The following is a 5,612-nucleotide window of genomic DNA, read 5'->3' on the forward strand; positions in this document are numbered from 1 at the left end:
GGGAAAAAAAGACAAGGGGAAAAAAAGACAAGGGGAAAAAAAGACAAGGGGAAAAAAAGGGGGGCTTTCTAGTGCTCTGCAGCTCACACTGGCTTCCAGTAGTTGCCATAATTGAGATGCTGGTGTAGAACTGTAATTATTATATAGGTGGGATCTAGTTGCTTTCTTCTTCTTTCAAACCATTTGAATTCATTCACAAATTTGAAAAGAAATGCACTAGTAACAGGGTAAGAAGCAGCAAAGAAAGTTGGGAATCATCGATGACTGATGACTTGTCAAGTGATAGGAAAGTAGAATTCAGTTGTACTGAACAGAAAGTACATGAGTAGTGGATCTTCCAGTTTGATTAAGGAAAGCAAGAGAGACTTCAGTATTTGTTAAAGATCTTAAAATTGTGAAGAACAAGACTGGAAGTTACCTTCAGGACCATCCAAGACTGACTTCAGCGAAGATGGTATAGAAAGAGAGGAATGAAAAAGATCAGGGAAAAGGAAAATAATGTTATTAACATGGTGAACCTCATAGTTGTATGGAAGAGTTAGGAAGAAACAGGTTCCTAATATATAGTAGAATAGGTAACAAGATGTATAATTTTATGTGTAAAAATCAGAAATGTGACACAAGTATGCTTTTGTTAAGTACAAGATCAAGAGAAGTAGAGAAGGCAGAAGGTGGGCCTCTGAGGAATTTGAAGAAAGTAGCAAACTTTTAAAGAAATACAGAACTTGCCATGAGGACACATAGAAAGAGCCAGCCTAGAAAGAAAGAAAGAGTACAGCCTTTGTTTCTTTTGTAAAAGGACTTCACTGCTACGTTACTATTATTACTTCTACTTACTAATATTTAATATATTACTAGTAAAATATGTTAATAATAGTCTTTATTACAAATTTATTAATATTATATATTGGTACTACTAATAATTCTGTGATGTTACTGATACAGTATTTAACAACAGATATTCAGTTATTTAGATTACTAGTGTCCAAAACAGTGCTTGCAGTCAAACACTCATTAACTTGTTCAGCAGTTGGAGATACTGCTTACATGGTTTCTAGTATAGCTCACGCCCACAGAAAATTATAATTTGAAACTGAATTCATCAGTGAATAAAATGTACAAAGCTGTCCAAATGCATTGCCCATCAGGACTGTTGCCCTCATTCTTTATAGACCAGTGCTTTATATGTTTAAAAAACTGAAAGTTTCTGTGGACACACAACTATGCACATATGCAAGTGTATATAAATATAAAATGCACAGATCCATAGCCAAACTTTATCAATACAGAAAATAAATTAATCCTCTATTTCATACAAAAAAAATAGTGAAGTTTTATCCTTTTCCAGCAGAAAGAAATCATATTACTCTTCAGCCTTAAGGCACAAAGATGTGTCTAACCAACGTGAGAAAATTCTCTGTTCCTTCCTACGTACAGCTACACCCTCAGCCACAGCTGAAGGCTCGTCCTCTCCTGCCTGCCAGCTAGGGCAGAGTTTATAGGGTAGGGCAGGATTCTTTGCTCCAGCTCAGCAAGACTGAACCCACACAGTTCATCTCAATGCAGAATATATAAATAGAAAACACACAGTTTAACTATTAAGTAAATCATCATCCAAATTACATCACTACAAGTCAGATGTCATGTGCCAATTTGCCTGCTTATCTGAAGTAAGACAAGAGTGAGTTTTTACCACATGTAAGGGCAAGTTTGCATGCTATCATCACATATTAGTTAACACACTGAATGTTCACACCCTAGTTGATCTCTTGCTAACTTGGGAATAGCACAAGCAGGCAGCAGAAGTAAGCAAATACTAGATACGGACCAAGATTCTAATAATTGTCTATATTAACTAAGCCAAAATAAAAAAACTCTATCCTCCTAGTTCTTTTCCTAAACTTTTCTGTGCCATATGTTTGTCCTTCAAGTACACCCGTGTCTTAATCTTTAAGTGTATTAGATTTTCAACATCTGAAATTGTAAATTGAGATTGACTTATGTGATGATCTGAATAAATCAGAAACTGTTATGTTGTCCCTGTTGAACTGTTGAAATACCTTTCCATCCAAAAAGCTCTACAGTTCTGAGGAGGATGTATAAAATTGCTAGAAGCAAGCAATAGATCAGTACATGTAAGTACTGAGCAGTCCCTGTAGGCAGTCTGCAGAGGTTACTTCAGACACCACTGAAATATCTGTTTCTCGAGTGGATGTTCAACAGGCTTGTCTGTGCTGTTGCACATTAAAGCAGTTGCTCCAGTTACTGGTGGACTTTTGCTGATTCAGAAACATGTCTCTATTTTTTCCTCTCACATTAAGGAAAATCTGAAGCTTCTGTTAACAACAGAAACAAGGCTTTTGTAGCATAGCACATCCTCTGTGTGTGCATTCCCTGCTGCTGGGAAGTCAGCATCTGTGAGGAAAAGATTGAATGTGTGAATAAAGTAGGTTTTTATAGACAGCAGTGCACTGTGACTTCTGCCTTGCATAAAGAAAGGAAACAAAGAAGTAAATGAAATCTCAGAAGAGCAAGAAAGGTTAAAACAAGCAATAAAAGTCAAGGGAAGGAGGAAAGAAAAGGAAGGAGGTTCCTACAATTAAATTTAAAATCATAACCATCATTTCCTATAAATTCCAGAGATGGATAATGGGACCTCCCAGTTACAATAGCAAGCCATGGATACCAAGTTTATTCAGGTGTGGTTACATAAAAGATATACTTCACTGGTTCAATAAAATTTAACTAATCTTTCAAACTTCTTGATAATAATCTAAACTAACTTTAAGGTTCATCTCCAAATGTTCTAGACTCATCATCTTCCTTTTAAATGCAAAGTGCAGTCCCACAGAGAGCCTAACACTAACGTTTTAGGGATATTGCCACTTGTGCTCTTGGAATTTGCTGTTTTCAGAATTCCATCACTAAGCTAAAATATAACAGCAAAAAACTGCGAGAGAAATAGTAGAAAACAGAAGTCAAACAAATGTGAGAATAGGGGGTTTAAATGCTCAGAAGTTTACTTTAAATCTACAAAGTGTCCTCCAACAGAATGAAATAGTTTAACATCTAACCAAAACACAGTAGCTCAGGTTCTCCTCCCGGATACTAATTAATAAAAAAAGTTCTGAAAAAGAACTCAAAAGAATTGTACTATATACGTGGTAGTGATTTATTGGGCTGGGAAGCCAAACTAGCTCTTCACGTTTGACTTGTTGTAGGTTTTGTTTGTTTGCCTTCCCAAGCAAATAAGAACTTTGAAATAGCACAAAATTCTCAATCAACATATGTCATCAAAACAGACAATTATTCTACACTTGTGGCTCTTCACTCTATATTCATTCCAGCACGGATATCTTTCTGAACTGCATTCTTAGCTTTGAAGGTATCATTCAGCGTCTTCTTAGCAGCTCTAATAAATTAACATGTCCAACTAGTCTTTGGCAATACCTGACCCACCACAGGTAATGCTGGGCTGACAGCTTACGGAACACTCAACATTTCTTGAAAGGAAACCACCCGAGGACTCTGGAGAACTCATAGAGAGTCGTTCTATGCATGACAGCACATAGTGTGTGGTTCTGGGTCTCTCCCTAGAGGTTTTCTAGTTAATTGGGGCTAAAACACAACTAGTTTTTGTTCCCATGTTCCAACTGGAAATTTGTGCTAGAAACTTACTCCTCTAGGTTAGGATCTTTCTTCTAAATTCTGATGCTAACTTACAAATGGCCAGTTTTTACTTGTTTGTTTTTCACCATCATTGCCCTTTTGCTTTAGGAAATTTTCATCCTTGGTACTTACCATTTATATGTAATGGTGATATCATGTCTAATCTCAGCCATTGTTTTTCTTCCTTTGATCACCTCAGTAGTCATTTCTACATATGGGTTTACTGAATATTACATTTTGAAGTCATACCAGTGTCACTCTCCTTTTTCTGCTGGAAAATACTTCAGGTGGTAAGTAAATCCTGATGTTTTTACAACTCTATCACACTTTAAATGCCTCAACTAGATCAGCCTGTTTTGCTGCTTCCAAATGCTGTCTTCTTATAGCACATTCTCTGTTGTTATTTTTCAGAGACATGTTGCAATGGCTTATATTGTAGAGTTTCATTCTGTTTTCATGCCTCCATTTCTTGAGAAACAACCATTTTTTTTCCCCCACATAATGTCCCATCTCTCCTCCATATTAACGATATCTTCTAGTTTTTTTGTCAACAGAATATTGGTAACATTTATGTCAGGGTCACTAATAACTGTTAAAATCTAATAGCTTTCTTCAAGGCTGGATTCAACTTCCAAATATCATTCAGTACCTTATCACTTTTAACCAGTTCCTTGCCTATGTTATAATCCTTATAAAAATTATCAACTTGCAAGCTTAAAAACAATGTGCACAATTAATACACATTAATAATCACACAGTTAATAATCACACAATGTGCATAATTAATGTTCATGTAGATAATGTGTGTCACTGCCTTTGCCTAGAAAATAAAGTTACATTTGGGAAAAAAAACCAAGCAAGTCCAATACACTCTTGCCTACTTTTATGCCTGATTATACATCACTTCACTCCTATTGCACAAAACTTAGGGACAACATTCCCTTCACTCATTGCACATAACATTCAAGGACCTATCAGACATGAAAATCTGTTCTCTCCCTCCATTTTACAGTTAGATATTGTATTCCCTGTTCTCCAGTCATGTGCCACCCTGACTTTACACTCACTTGAAATATTTCTCAAGGAACCGATCCTGCAATATTCATATTCTAGTTTTCTCTAGGATGTGGGGATTTTCAGCTCACTCAATTTGAATTTTTCTTCGATCCTATTTCTAAATTCTTATTTCTATTAATCGTACTAACCACGGGTTGAGCAATGTATTTAAATCTGTTTTAGGACAACAGGGAAAGTTCCTTCCCCTTCAAAGGACCATCACGTGGATAATCTGAAACTTAGAGTAGCCACTGTGAAAACCAGAGAGACATGAAACTTTTGCTGTAAAGTAGCCTTCGAACTAGATTGTGGTCACTCACTACGGAAAAGTCACAGCCAATTAGTAGCAGCTAAGAGTCTTGCAATGACCAAGCGTGCCACATGATGGTGCCACAACGTTAAGTTTGTAAATCACGGCGGTCGCATCAACTTCGTAAAGAGGCTGTGCTAACGGAAGTAATAAACACAAATATTATACAATTAATGGAGGGCAATAGTTGAATTTACTGTGATCTTGACAGATCATTTCAATCCTATAGTTCGATATTTTCTCAGTCTGTATTCATTTCATCCTCATTCCCAGGCCTCATGTATGTATTAGAGGTGGCTTAGTTTATCCTTTGATTTATCAGTGGTGCATTTGAAGAGCACATTCCTTCTGTTTTCATCGTATTTAAAGCAATCTCAGTCTCTGTTGGTTTGCTGTGGTTAAAGTTTCAGTAGTTAGGGGACCAGTGAGGAGGTGTACTTGTAAGACCATCTGAGATTGCTATTCCATTTCTATAGTATGTTGGAGTTCTTTATATATGCTCCCAAAAATGTTCCTGAGAATGCCTACGTAACTGAAATAGTTGATATAATTATTCAGAGAATTAACTGTAAAATAA

This window comes from Numida meleagris, chromosome 7 (assembly GCF_002078875.1).
Source record: "Numida meleagris isolate 19003 breed g44 Domestic line chromosome 7, NumMel1.0, whole genome shotgun sequence".
NCBI lineage: Eukaryota > Metazoa > Chordata > Aves > Galliformes > Numididae > Numida > Numida meleagris.